This window comes from Chiloscyllium plagiosum, chromosome 15 (assembly GCF_004010195.1).
Source record: "Chiloscyllium plagiosum isolate BGI_BamShark_2017 chromosome 15, ASM401019v2, whole genome shotgun sequence".
Lineage (NCBI taxonomy): Eukaryota > Metazoa > Chordata > Chondrichthyes > Orectolobiformes > Hemiscylliidae > Chiloscyllium > Chiloscyllium plagiosum.
In genome coordinates, this window is record NC_057724.1 from 47,159,270 (window position 1) to 47,175,942 (window position 16,673).

Sequence of the window (16,673 nt, forward strand, 5' to 3'; positions counted from 1 at the left end):
TGCCTGACCTGCTGCGCTTTTCCAGCAACACATTTTCAACTCTGATCTCCAGCATCTGCAGACCTCACTTTCTCCTCATAGATCACTTGTTCCCAGATCATGAAAGAACTGCTATATGAGTGTAAATTTCTTGCTCTTTTGCACTTGGATATTTTTTTTGCCCTTGGATATTTATGGTAATGGATGAAAATAGTCTCCATTATGGGAATGTAACTGCTCAACTTTAAGGCAGTTACTCAATGCCTTGTGTGAAGAAATAAATTTGCCTGCAGTGTTGATTTGAGGTCTGCCTTCAATTTCTGCAGTTTTATTCATAGCCAATAGGTGGCAACCATGTTTCAAATTGTAAGTTTCTTTTTGTAAAAGACCAAACTTGTTATAACTATAAAGAAAACCTTTTGCAAAGATACTTAATTGTCCAAGGTAGTGTCACTTTTATTTCAAATATCTCTCAACCCAACTTAAAAAGAACATGGTAGCCCATTTCCCTGCTAGTAATCCAAAGCGAATATTTGCTCTGCATTTAGCTGGTTTGACACAGATTTTTAAAAGGGTCATTGACCAGGTTGAAGGTGAACAGCAGACTCTATGATGCCAGTCTCTATGCCAGTTCCCCACTAGGATTCTAACCCAGAGTCATTTTTAAAATGGGCAAAAGTGAGAACTGCAGATGCTGGAGATTAGAGTCAAGATTAGAGTGGTGCTGGGAATGCACGGCAGGTCAGGCAGCATCTGAGGAGCAGGGAAATTGACGTTTCTGGCAGGATCCCTTCATCAGGAATCATTCTTGATGAATGGCTCCTGCCTGAAATGTCGATTTTCCTGCTCCTCAGATGCTGCATCCCCAGCACCACTCTAATCTTAACTCTAATCTCCAGCATCTGCAGTCCTCACTTTCACCTAGTTGATTTTAACCTTATTGTGAATCCTCTTGCAAGGATGCCTACCTTGAAGAAGCTCTCCTCCTCTCTCTACAAGAATCTCAGTGAGTCTTTCTCCCACTGCAACCCCCAGGTCATCTCCTCTGCCCTGAAGCTCTTCAACCATGTCCTGAAACAGACTCGCTACCACAGCCACATTTGCTTCCTCAGTGCCTGCCTCCGCAACCAAGTGATCCCACACAGACTCCGGACTACATTCAGACCAGCACAGTTTGGACTCGAACAGGACAAACAGTACAGACTACAGATTCAAAACCACCAGCAACAGTTCTCCTTCCAGATCCTCCGCTCCATACTCACAGCCATGCACCACCACCTAACCTCTCTACAGTCAGCTACGTCTCAACTGAGAGCCACACTTTCTCCGAACTGCATAGGGCCCCTTCTGTACTATATCCTAAGAAGAATTCATACTCTCAACAAACAGTATTTCTATCTCATTTTAAAAGTGATTTGGTTCAAGTTCATGTCAACAGCCTGGTAATGTAATTAAGAGATCTACTCACTCTTTGTGTGTAACACAACGCCTTTCCTCCTCTTCTGACCATATTACTTCAGGATCGTGGCCAAGTACCTGTGGCATTTTAATGGAGTAAATAACATTACCTGCCCTTGTCCTACTTGTCTACATCTTCATATCAGCAGCTTTCCACTCGGCCAGTCACAAAGTGCTGAAGACCCCTCCAAGATTGTCCTACCATCCCTGATTATGAGTCCATTCCCTGGGTTTTGATTGATTGAAGTTTTCAAAATCATGCTGCACATTTAAATATGCAGAGAGTCAGCACCCCGAGATTAGCCCAATCCCTGATTAAGAAATCAAGCCAAGATTATGGGTCTGGAAGTTGGGAGAATGGTATGAACCAATGTGAAATCATAGAGATCAATCTCTGAATTGCTAAGCCCAAAGATCATTTGATTTCGGGCCTCATACCCCAATGGATGAGGCCAATAAACTGCAGTCAGACATCTTGTTCTTGAAGCAGATTTCATTTTGATTCACTGTATCATCAGCTGTAAACCTGAGAAAAAGAGTCTGTATATTCCCCATTCCTGTATCTCACCCAATTAGATTTTAGATTTTTATTAACATTTAGATTTTATTACTCAAGTACAGGAGCACAGTGAAAAATGTACAATAACTCCACACACAGCGCTATCCTAGGTACACAAATCTTAGGCATAAAGTAGTAAAAGAAACAAAGTTTAAAAAGTTAAGCATTACCTTATTAGAACAAGTGAAAAAAAGAACTAAGGTAATAGTTAACACTAAGATACCTTTAATAATCTAAGCCCTGCGCTCTGCATTATGATGGCTTCATATTTAATAATTGTTGTGAACTTGATTTTGAAGGATTGTGGGGACATCTGTTTTTTTTTCAGAAAAAATTATTAAAAAGACATTGGTGTATTTCTCATCAAGGGATTTCTTGGAAACGATATGTTTCCAGATAATTGCTGATGGTGGTTGCTTGAAATCACTTCAGGGAAAACAGCTAGCTGTTTTTACGTCTGAGTTTTATGGTAGTTGTGTAACAGTGTTTACAGGCTTGAAGTTTGTTTGGTTCTTTCGCTGTGGGGATGCCAGCTAAATAATGAACTGCTCAGTTCACATCTCCTGTTTCTGAAGGGGTTTTTGTGGTAAATTCAACATGAAACTTGATAGTCCTCTTGAAGACTGACTCGAAAAGGTCTCAATATCCTGAACAAGCTGGGCCTGCCTATGTTTGGTGACACAGATTTTCACTTGCCAAAATGTCAGAATATCAGCCACCTAACCATTTGAAAACAGATTCTTTTTGTTTTCAAGAATTAAGGCTTATTGGACGAAAGTGGATTTTTTTTTGTTCCCCCAAAGTGAATCTCTGCAGAAAGACTTTTTTTTCTGCTTTTACCTGGTGACTATGTGTGGGTATTGGGTACTTAGAGGAGTGAACATTTTAATTTTTATATTACAAACTGACTGTTAACCTGTTTTTGTATCTTCATTGAATAATTCTTTTCATAATAAATCAGTCCTGATCCTACTGAATGGCAGAGCAGGCTCCAGGGACTGAATGCTTTACTCTTCTCCCTATTTCTTATTATAAGGATTATTTTAAGTTGAATTTAAGTAGTTTAATATAGAAAGAGCACAGGATTGGCCATATGGGCACGGGATGGAAATGTGTTGCTGGAAAAGCGCAGCAGGTCAGGCAGCATCTAGGGAACAGGAGAATCGACGTTTCGGGCATTAGCCCTTCTTCCTGAAGAAGGGCTAATGCCCGAAACGTCGATTCTCCTGTTCCCTAGATGCTGCCTGACCTGCTGCGCTTTTCCAGCAACACATTTCCATCTCTGATCTCCAGCATCTGCAGATCTCACTTTCTTCCCATATGGGCACGGGGCAAAACAGTGACATTTACACTGTGACACATGAGTAGTGGAACTAGGGAAGGCACTGTAGCTTGATTATAACATGTGATATTGCCACTTTAAACCCCACTACCTCTCAACCTCTCTCACCTTCTGCAAGGCTCTTCTTATTCCCCAGTTCATTAACCACGTTTTTAGTTATTGCTCTTAATTCCTAACTTGGCACAGCATCTATTTTGTCTGATAATGTATCTTTGAAGTTTGAGTTATTTTTCTACACTAAAGGGGCTATATAACCTCTAGGCTGTAGAATAGCACATATTGCCGACTTATCAATTTTTGGTCTAATTTATTTCTCTAGCACACTTTTGTTAGTAATACTAATAAGCTTCAATCCTTCACTCTCTCTTGTCCATTGGCTCTTTAGTTTAGGGAGATTTCTTTTTTCTTTCTCAGTGAAGACAGACACAAATAATTTAGTCAGCATCTCTGCCATTCTTCTACCCCCATTACAAATGCTCCTGACTTTGCATGTATTGGACCTTTATTTTTCCTCACAAAACATGTCCTTCTTACATATCTATAGAAAATTGAACTTTCTTTTGTTTTGTGATAATTTTAATTTACATTTTATTATTCATTTCTTTATTAATTTCTTGATCCTCCTTTTATGTACTACATAATCCTCCCAATCATCAGGATTACTGCTATTTCAAGCAATGTTATAGGACTTTACTGTTAATCTTATTCAGTCCTTAACTTCTTCTGTTTGCCATGGTTGACTGACCTTTTTTGGGTTTTTATACCTAGAAGGAATGTACACTTGTTGTAATTTTGTAATTATTATTTAAAGACCATCCACTAACATGTGCAATCATGCCGTTTAACATATTTTTCCTAATCTATCTCAGCCAATCAACCTTTCATACATTCGTCATTTTTTTGCTGATATGTAACATCCTGGCCTCAGATTGGGCCACCTCACTTACAAATGTAATTATGGCCATTCGCTCCTAAAAATTCTTTCCCAACAAGGTTATTAATTAGCCCTTTTACACAACACTAGACATAAAATCACCTGTCTCTAGTCAGTTCCTCAACATAGTATTCTAGAAAAACATCCCTAACACATTCTAGAATTCATCCTTCACTGCATCTTTTGTTAGGTTTCCCCAGTCAGTGTGCACATTGAAGTCACTTCTAATTATTGCATTACCCAAGCAACATGCCTCTTTAATCTCCCAATACTGTTTGGTGGCCATTAAGTAACTCACACCAATGTTCTTTTATTCTTTGCTAGTCCTTAGCTCCACCAAAGCAGATTTTACATTTTCTTCTTTTGGTCTGAGATCCACTATTACTAATATACTGCTCACTTTCCTTATTATCAGTGTAACAACACCTACTTTCCTTTCCACCTGTCCTTTCCAAATGTGAAATATTCTTGACTATCCAGTTCATAATCATCATAGAATCCCTACAGTGTGAAAACAGGTCCTTCAGCCTTCCAAAGACTACCCCACCCAAACCCATTCCCCTACCCTATTACTCTATATTTACCCCTAAGTAATACATCCCTGAACACCAATGGCCAATTAGTATGGCCAATTCACCTAACCTGCACATCTTTGGATTGTGGGGGGAAACCAGAGCACCTGGAGGAAACCTAGGCAGACATGGGGAGAATGTACAAACTCCACACAGACAGCGGCCCGAGGGTGGAATCATACCCGTGTTGCTGGTGCTGTGAGGCATCAGTGCTAACTGCTAAGCCACCGTGCTGCCCCATGGTTAGCCTGCTATCACATATCCATTGTTAGCAATTTGATCAAACCTATTTACCTCTATGGGATACATGAACACTAACTAGCCACAAAAATACATGACCCTCTCTTACTAGTATCCTCACATATGGATGAGGAAGGACACCACTTCAGCTGGGATAACATATCCATCCTAGGGCAAGCCAAACAAAGACACACATGAGAATTCCTAGAAGCATGGCCTTCCAACCAGAACTCTATCAACAAACACATTGAGTTAGACCCCATCTACCACCCCCTGAGAAAAAGAACAGGAAGTGACTTCACCACAGGAAATGACATCACTAACCCAAGGAAACCCAAACATATAAATAGAAAGCAGGAATTTTCAGGAGTGCTTCGCCTGAGGCCCACTGAAGATGTTACCTAGTAGGGTGATGAAACGTCTGGAAATGAACCTTCTAGCTCAGCGAGCAAACCTACATCCAAAATTCATGTAACAGGACTGCAAGAGATGGGTGAATAATGAAGGAAACACACTATCCTGATCAGGTTCATTTGCACTGGAGTGAGAGTTGTGTTAATTTGGACGATCAAGTCCATGTTACAACCTTCGTAGAGTCATAGACGTCTTATGGACAGAAAAAGACCCTTTGGCCTATCAAGTCTACGTCACTCAAAAACAAACAGCTAGCAATTCTAAACACATTTTCTAGCACTTGGACCCATAGCTTTGCCATTGCAAGTGCTCATCTAACCATTTCTTAAATGTTATGAAGGTTTCTGCCTCTACCACCCATTCAGGTAGTGAGTTCTATATTCTCATCACCCTTTGGGTGAGAAAAGTTTTCCTGACATCCCCTCTAAACCTCCTGCCTCTTACCTTAAATCTATTTTGTCCAGTCATTGCTTGGTTAGCTCAGATGGCTGGATAACTGGTTCGTGATGCAGAGTGATGACAATAGCATGGATTCAGTTCCTGCGCTGGCTGAGGCTGACATGAAGGATTCCTCATCTTAACCTCTCTCCTTACGTGAGGTGTGGTGACTCTCAGGTAAGACCACATTGTTGTCTCTCCCTAATGAGACAGCAGTCCTATGGTCTGGTAGGACTATGCTAACTTTACCTTTACTTGCAAAGTGATTTAGAATTTTTCTTTATTTTGCCTGTCATTATTCATGCCTCCTTTTGCTCTCCTAATTTCCTTTCTAAGTTCTCTTTTGCGCATCCTATACTCCTCTTGGGTTTCTGACATTTTGAGCCTTTAGTATTTGCCATTAGTCTCCCTTGGTTTCTTTATACAATCCTATAGATCTAAGATTTGCTGGATTTGTTGGTCCTACCCTTTGTTTTTATTGGAACATGTTGGAACTGTACTCTCACTATTTCCACTTTGAATGTTTCCCACTGTGCTGATTTATCTAAAAGTATCTGCTTCCAGTCCACTCTGACTAAATCATATCTAAACTTATAAAAATTGGCCTTCCCTCCATTTTGAACTTTAATTTTAGGCCTAACCTTGTCATTTTTCATGACCATTTTGAATCAAATGGAGTTATGATCACGACCTGCAAAATGTTGATAGTTCAACACCTTGCCCAGCTTCATTCCTTAAAATTATGCCCCGGACCACCCTCTGTCTTGTACGACCTCCTATGCACCGGTTTAAAAACCTCTATTGATTCCATTTTAAGAATTATTCTTCTTCCAAATCTTTCACACTATGACTACCCCAGTTAATGTTTGGGGGAAATTGAAATCTCCCATAATCACTACCCTTTCACTTTTACACTACATTGAAATTTGCCGACATATCTGCTCTTCTATTTCTCTCTAATTGCTTGCGACCTATAGTACACTGTGTAAAGTGATCGCTCTTTTTTGGTTTTATAGTTCTAAGGCCTCACACATAAACTAGCTGATTTGCTATAAGTTGTTTGAAATAGAATTATTCCTCATTCTTTCATGAGATGTAAGCATCAGGGGAAGGCTGCTTTTGTTGCCCATCCTTAATTCTCCAGAACATGGCAATCTTTTTATGAATTCACAGATTTGTTAAACGCTGTTTGTAACTTCTGCTTCCACTTGAATCTCAAGTTACATGGAGTATCTGCAAGATTAATCTACCAAAATAAATAAATGTTGACACCATCAATTTCAGTCTCTCTGTGGTGAAACAGCAGTCTGGCCTTAAATAATAACTTTCCAGTCCTCTTCCCAAAAACTGTTTTACTCTCATTATTGAAACCATGCATGATCCAAAGCAGATTTTACTGGGAAATATTAGAGAATGCTTAGTGAGACATTAACTTTCATCATTGCATGCTAAAAGTCACTGAAATATTGTGATTGATCACGTCAACCCCAAGCACTGCTAACTATTATAAATGCGGAAAACTAACACTAGAGAACTATATTGGAGAAGCCACAATATACAGGGGTGAATAGAAGGATACTAAACTACACCAAGGAGTTGAAGAACCTTACTTAGAGATATGGAACAAACAATCTCAGGGACACTGTGTGTAGAGACACCCAAAACCCAACGATACTACACACTGGTACCTCAATGTGCAGGTATTAGTTTTGGCTTAAAGCACAATGTTACAAATCAGTTCGAACTGTAAATGAGGGAACCTGACACTCAGCAGTCTCCTGAAATCAGAATGTCAAACTAAAAGTGCATCAGCTCAATACTGATTAGGTTCATCCAAGGCTTTGGAGCTGGTCTGGAATCTCAGGTGGTGCAGGCTATGGATCATTCCACAGATTTGGTCACCAGAGGGAGTGTCTGAGCTGCCAAAGGTCAAAGGGAAACAAGTGAAAGTCAGTTGTGATTAGTACTCAAGTTAGACATCTGAAGGAGAGGCCCAACTGTCTACAGTCATAGCAACCAGACTATCCTGTGCACCCATCAACAAAAAGAAACGACTGTTACTCAGTTTCAGATTCGTGTTTTTTGTTTAGTATCATTTCCATCATTATTTAAACATAAAATGAATGTAAATTAGTGAGCTATCCTTTTGATCCAGTGAGTAGATCAGATTTGGACCCTGATCTGAGTTGAGCTAGTTAACTGCTGTCAGTCATCGCAGTGAGATTCACATTGCAAGTAGCCATAGCATCCCTTAGGTTGGAAAGAGTACATCAGCAACAAAGAGTTATCAAGGAAGATTTGATAAAGAGTGTGTCTGTGCATGGTGTGTGTAAGAGTGCCAACCTTCCATGATTTTTTTACTCATCTTAATAAAAGATGAGAAATGTGTACCCTGTGGTGGAATTCTACCTTAGAACATATTTTTCCAAGTGGGCTGTATCTTTGTGGCCATCTATAACCCAAGCCAAAAGGGGAGTGTCTCAGAAAGTCTCTGCACCCTTCAGGCACTCTGCCTGTATTCCTGATGAAGGGCTTTTACCCGAAACGTAAATTTTCCTGCTCCTCGGATGCTGCCTGAACTGCTGTGCTTTTCCAGCACCACTCTACTCCAGAATCTGGTTTCCAGCATCTGCAGTCATTGTTTTTACCTGGGAAATCTCCACCAATGTTGAGGCTGGAGGTGAGCTCTGGATAGGTGCCACTCACTTCATTGGGTGGGCCAGGCCCTGATGCTTGGTGGAGCCTCAGGGTTCAGTGGTGGGCAGATGGTATGTGAGAGTGTTTGGGAACCAGCAGATCAAAGCCTTTGAATGGTTCAGCAGGCTGCAAGTCTAGTGGGGCCAGGGATGGGGAAGTGGAGGTAGACATTTGGTGAGGTTCAGCAGGTCATGATTTCGCAGGTTGAGGGCATTGCAAGATTAGAGAAACGGTATTCAAGTGGTTCATTTTGCAGAGGCATGGGTTGTCATGTAGTTTGGGAACAGGGGCATTGTCAAGCATTGTAGAAAATAAAAAACAATTTGATTTTGATATCTTGTCCCAACAAATTTCAGATCTTTTTGGACTTTAGTCACTGTTTCTCTGCATTATAGCCCAGTCCATTTCACTCAATGTAAGCTCTTGGTGGTTTATAATGCTGCCCAATAATGCTCAGCTGTTGCTTGCCATCAGGATAGTTTTCCCTCTGGATATGTGATAGTGCATGGAATCTGCTTGGTAGTTTGCCTTATTGAGAAGCTGTAATAGAGTATTCATACCTATAATGAAGCCACACGACGCCAAGTTATCGTCCAATAGGTTTATTTGAAATTACAAGCTTTCAGAGCACTGCTCCTTTGTCAGGTGAAGTGGAAGGAGTAGCACTCCAAAAGCTTGTGATTTCAAATAAACCTGTTTAATTATGCCCTGGTGTTGTTTGATTCTGACTATGTCCACCCCAGTCCAACGCCAGCACCTCCACATCATATGGATAGCCTCTCAATTTTGCTATGATTCTGGATTGAATAGGACCAAATAGTTATCCTCATTGTTGAGGAGGGGTGAACCCGTTCCCCTTTTTGTTTCAACCTCTCTCTAAGTTGGACCCCTCAAAGTTAATTTAGAAACAATCCCTTCCCTCGTGTATACCTTTCCCCAAGCCTCCAACTTTAAAAGGTGCCAAATTCCCACCTCAGGCGACTGACTGTGTGGAGTTTGCACATTCTCCCCGTGTCTGCGTGGGTTTCCTCCGGGTGCTCCAGTTTCCTCCCACAGTCCAAAAAATGTGCAGGTCAGGTGAATTGGCCATGCTAAATTGCCCATAGTGTTAGGTAAGGGGTAAATGTAGGGGTATGGGTGGGTTGCGCTTCGGTGGGTTGGTGTGGACTTGTTGGGCCGAAGGGCCTGTTTCAACACTGTAAGTAATCTAATCTAATCTAACCAGGTTATCTTGAATTAAAGAACAGGTGAGTTTATTAGCTACTAAATACTGAAAAGGGTATTAAAATAAACACTACATATAGGTTAGAAATGTGAATTGAGTAAAAAGATAACTGTTAAAAACGATAGTCAAATCAGTCTCATGGTTCAGTGACTAGCAGATGGTGGAACATTACAACCATTAAACTGGATGATACCGGTAACACTGATATTAGTAGTGAAGGAGTTGAGTTTGATAGTTTTGGCTGTATAAATTACCCAACAAGGTTTTGTCTTGTTTCCTTTTCAGTAGTGACTTCACTGGCTCGCCTGCCTTCCAGTATTCAGTGAGAGAGTATCCTTCCTTACCTACAACACTGTAGAATGCAAAAGTAGTGCTCAAACCAAGACCTTCACATCACACTAGTCCATACTAACACACCAGCAGATCAGGGTTTGCAGATGGTTTATAAATCCTTTTTCTCATAAATAATCAGAAGGGTAAAACATAAACATGTCTTCAGTTTGAGATATGATCCATAGGCAATATCTTACTGCTGCGAGAGAGAGTCAGCCCCTTGTTACCTCTGTAGTCACAGAGATCATTGTATTGAGGTACATCTCTCCTTTTGAAGGGCTGTTGCTTGAAGTTCCCTTTTGTTATATTCTATGGTTCTTCCCAGGACTTTACCAGACAGTCACTGAATTTAGATCTACGGTCATGTTTTGACTGTGAAATCCTCCTGTAAAAAACACATTGCAATTCAAAGTTCAATACGTGTAAACTATAATTTGTCGTTATGACACCGTGGGGGTATCACCATCATAAAGCAGGGACCTACCAAAATATGGTTCAACCACTTTTTCATTATTAATTCCAGTCCTATCAGCAAGGGAGTCAATTAATGGATAAAACAGATAAATTGCATAGACTTTGCTGGAAAAATCTGTCAAAGAATTAATCCTACCTTAGTGGTCAAACCTGACCCCACTTTGTGAAACAATGTGAATCCAGCCAGGGTTGCAGTCCGAGGACGAGCTTTAGTATTTAGCATTCTGAGATTCAGGACAGGAAATTAACCAGGATACTTGCTCCACGTTGCTATTCACCACAATTTTTAGGTCAATATGAGCAGTAATTTCCTAAGGGCTCCAGATTCCAACATTGAAACAAACTTGGGTCCAAGACTGGACTTGCTGGGAGCCAGGTCAGCAGAGCTATTTTCCCTAATTCTCTGCTTCCACACTTGTCTTCTTCATATTGCACCCAACCATGGAATTCAGCTGTGGAGCCTGGATAACACCACCAGGATAAAAATATTAAACAATTTAGAGTTAGGAATGTGACAACTCTACAAACTGAAGGTGAAATCCTTCAAGGGGAATTGTTAGGGCTGTAGTGATGGCCTTTCCTTTCTGTGATGCCATCATTGGGACATGGAGTGTCTAGTCCCAATAATTCCCCCTATCCTACCACATGGAGGCAGCTTCCACCAACCTAGTAGCCTCCCCACACATTGCTCTGTCGAAGGCAGAAATGGGAATGATATCAAAAAATAACCTGTAATTGGCATCTTGCTTATTTAGATTGGCTGAGCACCTCCTTGGAGCAGGCAGCTAATTTCCAGTTTAGCCCATCAAGGGGAACACCCAAGTAGGAGAATGGGAGAATAGGAGAATGACATCTGCCTCCTCTGTCTGGATTAGGAGGAGAGTTTTCACAAAATATCACACACCTACGTGATGAATGTGATCTCTCCAAAATGGGATTTAGGAAGGAATTCAATACAACTGCACTGCACAAATATTAGCAACAGTTTCAATCAGTTGGTGGGATTCAGAAAGCTTTCTAATTAAATCTGCAGTCAGGCTGTGCCTGCCTCTCTCTCCTTTGTCCTGTGCTGTGTTATACGGAATGTTTTATCGAGGCCTTCAGAAAGAGTGTGGACATAAGAGGGCTGAGAATTCAGATAGTGGAGGCACTCGGGTCACAGCCCTCCAGAAGTCAATCTCTGTTTTCTGCTTGGATCCACTGTTGCTGTGCAAACTACTCAGCATCTGCAATAGTTTGAATGGAATTGAATATGGTACATTTTACAGTTTATACGTCACCACTTAGCGCCATCTTAGATACAAGGGTATAAGGTACAATCCTTAGTTATTGAATAGAGAAATGCAGAATAAAATGTTACATTACAGCAATACACATATAACTATAGGTTAGAGAAACAAGCAGCAAATTTAAAAAGACAAACATCACAGTCTTTCACAAAAGGCTCTGTGCAGCAGACCAATGCAGGGGGCCTCCATGTTGTCTGACTGCTCTGCTGCTACTGTGCTTCACACTGGACTGCTGGTCACTGACATCTCTGCTCAGGTCACTGACATCCCCGCTCCGGTCACTGACATCTCAGCTCCGGTCACTGGTCACTGACAGCCCCACTCTGGTCACTGACCTCCCCACTCTGGTCACTGACATCTCCACTCCGGTCACTGGTCACTGATGTCCCCACTCCGGCCATTGGTCACTGATATCCACGCTCCAGCCACTGGTCATTGATGTCCCTGCTCCGATGACTGGTCACTGATGTCCCTGCTCCGTGCACTGGTCACTGACATCTCCGCTCCGGTCACTAGTCACTGGTGTCCTTGCTCCAGCCACTGGTCACTGACATCCCCGCACCAGTCACTAGTCACTGATGTCCTTGCTCCGGCCACTGGTCATTGATGTCCCTGCTCCAGTCACTAGTCACTGATGTCCTTGTTCCGGCCACTGCTCACTGACATCCCCGCTCCGGTCACTAGTCACTGATGTCCTTGTTCCGGCCACTGCTCACTGTCATCTCCGCTCCGGTCACTAGTCACAGATGTCCCTGCTCCGCCCACTGGTCATTGACATCCCCGCTCTGGTCACTAGTCACTGATGTCCTTGTTCCGGCCACAGCTCACTGACATCCCCGCTCTGGTCACTAGTCACTGATGTCCTTGTTCTGGCCACTGCTCACTGACATCCCCGCTCTGGTCACTAGTCACTGATGTCCTTGTTCTGGCCACTGCTCACTGACATCTCCGCTCCGGTCACTAGTCACTGATGACCCCGCTCCAGCCGTTGGTCACTGACATCCCCGGTCTGGTCACTAGTCACTGATGTCCTTGCTCCGGCCACTAGTCACTGATGTCCCTGGTCCGGCCACTGGTCACTGATATCCCCGCTCTGGTCACTAGTCACTGATGTCCTTGCTCCGGCCACTAGTCACTGATGTCCCTGCTCTAGCCACTGGTCACTGACATCCCTGCTCTGGTCACTAGTCACTGATGTCCTTGCTCCAGCCACTGGTCGCTGACATCCCCGCTCGGGTCACTGGTCACTGACATCCCCGCTCCGGTCACTAGTCACTGAAGTCCTTGCTCCGGCCACTGGTCACTGATGTCCTTTCTCCGGCCACTGCTCACTGACATCTCCGCTCCAGTCACTAGTCACTGGTGTCCTTGCTCCAGCCACTGGTCGCAGACATCCCCACTCCAGTCACTGGTCACTGACATCCCCGCTCCAGTCACTAATCACTGGTGTCCTTGCTCCAGCCACTGGTCACTGATGTCCTTGCTCCAGCCACTGGTCACTGACATCCCCACTCCGGTCACTGGTCACTGGTGTCCTTGCTCCAGCCACTGCTCGCTGACATTCCCGCTCCGGTCACTGGTCACTGATGTCCCCGCTCCGGTCACTGGTCACTGACATCCCCGCTCCGGTCACTAGTTACAGATGTCCCTGTTCCGGCCACTGGTCACTGATGTCCCTGCTCCGGTCACTGGTCACTGACATCCCCGCACTGGTCACTAGTTACTGATTTCCCCGCTCTAGCCACTGGTCACTGACTTCCCTGCTCTGGTAACTAGTTACTGATGTCCCTGCTCTGGTCACTGGTCACTGACATCCCCGCTCCGGCCACTGGTCACTGATGTCCCTGCTCCGGTCACTGGTCACTAATGTGCCTGTCCCGGTCACTAGTAACTGATGTCCTTGCTCCGGCCACTGGTCACTGACATCCCTGCTCCGGCCACTGGTCACTGATGTCCCCGCTCCGGTCACTAGTTACTGATGTTCCTGCTCCAGTCACCGGTCACTGAATTCCCTGCTCCAGTCACTGGTCACTGATGTCCCCGAACCGGTCACTAGTTACTGACATCCCTGCTCCGGCCACTGATCACTGACATTCCCGCTCCGGCCACTGGTCACTGACATTTCGGCTCCAGTCACTGGTCACTGATGTCCCTGCTCTGGCCACTGGTCACTGATGTCCCCGCTCCAGTCACTAGTTACTAATGTTCCTGCTCCGGCCACTGGTCACTGACATCCCCGCTCTGGCCACTGGTCACTGATGTCCCTGCTCTCGTCACTGGTCACTGATGTCCCTGCTCCGGCCGCTGGTCACTTACATCCCCGCTCTGGTCACTAGTTACTGATTTCCCCACTCTGGCCACTGGTCACTGACATCCCTGCTCCGGCCACTGGTCACTGACATCCCCACTCCGGTCACTGGTCACTGAAGTCCCCGCTCTGCGCACTGGTCACTGACATCCCTGCTCCGGTCACTGGTCACTGACATCTCAGCTCCAGTCACTGACATCCCCGCTCTGGTCACTGACATCGACGCTCTGGTCACTGACATCTCTGCTCCGGCCACTGGTCACTGATGTCCCCGCTCCGGTCACTAGTTACTGATGTGCCTGCTTCGGTCACTGGTCACTGATGTCCCTGCTCCGGCCACTGGTCACTGATGTCCCTGCTCCAGTCACTAGTTACTGATGTCCCTGCTCCGGCGACTGGTCACTGACATCCCCACTCCGGCCACTTGTCAATGATGTCCCTGCTCCAGTCACTGGTCACTGATGTCCCTGCTCTGGCCACTGGTCACTGACATCCCCACTCTGGTCACTAGTTACTGATTTCCCCGCTCTGGCCACTGGTCACTGACATCCCCACTCCGGTGAATGGTCACTGAAGTCCCCGCTCCGCGCACTGGTCACTGACATCCCCACTCTGGTCACTGGTCACTGAAATTCCCGCTCCGCGCACTGGTCACTGACATCCTTGCTCCAGTCACTGGTCACTGACATCTCTGCTCCAGTCACTGACATCCCCGCTCTGGTCACTGACATCCCCGCTCTGATCACTGACATCCCCGCTCTGGTCACTGACATCTCTGCTCCGGTCACTAGTCACTGACATCCCCGCTCCGGTCACTGACATCCCTGCTCTGGTCACTGACATCCCCGCTCTGGTCACTGATAGCCCCACTCCAGTCACTGACATCCCCACTCTGGTCACTGGCATCCCTGCTCCAGCCACTGGTCACTGACATCCCTGCTCCAGCCACTGGTCACTGACATCCCTGCTCCAGTCACTGGTCACTGATGTCCCTGCTCCAGCCACTGGTCACTGACATCCCTGCTCCAGCCACTGGTCACTGGCATCCCTGCTCCAGCCACTGGTCACTGACATCCCTGCTCCAGCCACTGGTCACTGACATCCCTGCTCCAGTCACTGGTCACTGATGTCCCTGCTCCAGTCACTAATCACTGATGTCCCTGCTCCAGCCACTAATCACTGATGTCCCTGCTCCAGTCACTGACATCCCCGCTCTGATCACTGACATCCCCGCTCAGGTCACTGATAGCCCCACTCCAGTCACTGACATCCCCACTCTGGTCACTGACATCCCCGCTCCAGCCACTGGTCACTGACATCCCTGCTCCAGTCACTGGTCACTGACATCCCTGCTCCAGCCACTGGTCACTGATGTCCCTGCTCCAGTCACTAATCACTGATGTCCCTGCTCCAGCCACTGGTCACTGACATCCCCACTCCGGTCACTGGTCACTGTGTCCTTGCTCCAGCCACTGGTCACTGACATCCCTGCTCCAGTCACTGGTCACTGACATCCCCACTCCGGTCACTGGTCACTGAAGTCCCCGCTCCGCGCACTGGTCACTGACATCCCCGCTCCGTGTACTGGTCACTGACATTCCTGCTCCAGTCACTGGTCACTGACATCCCCGCTCCGGTCACTAGTTACTAATGTCCCTGCTCCGGCCACTGGTCACTGACATCCCCGCTCTGGTCACTAGTTACTGATTTCCCCGCTCTGGCCACTGGTCACTGACATCCCCACTCCGGCCACTGGTCACTGATGTCCCTGCTCTCGTCACTGGTCACTGATGTCCCTGCTCCGGCCACTGGTTATTGATATCCCCGCTCCGGTCACTAGTTACTGATTTCCCCGCTCTGGCCACTGGTCACTGACATCCCTGCTCCGGCCACTGGTCACTGACATCCCCACTCTGGTCACTAGTTACTGATTTCCCCGCTCTGGCCACTGGTCACTGACATCTCTGCTCCGGCCACTGGTCACTGACATCCCCACTCCGGTCACTGACATCCCCACTCCGGTCACTGACATCCCCGCTCTGGTCACTGACATCTCTGCTCCGGTCACTGGTCACTGACATCCCCGCTCTGGTCACTGACATCCCTGCTCCAGCCACTGGTCACTGACATCCCTGCTCCAGCCACTGGTGGCTGACATCCCTGCTCCAGTCACTAATCACTGATGTCCCTGCTCCTGCCACTGGTCACTGACATCCCCACTCCGATCACTGACATCCCCACTCCGGTCACTGGTCACTGTGTCCTTGCTCCAGCCACTGGTCACTGACATCCCCGCTCCGGTCACTAGTCACTGGTGTCCTTGCCCCAGCCACTGGTCACTGACATCCCTGCTCCAGCCACTGGTGGCTGACATCCCTGCTCCAGTCACTAATCACTGATGTCCCTGCTCC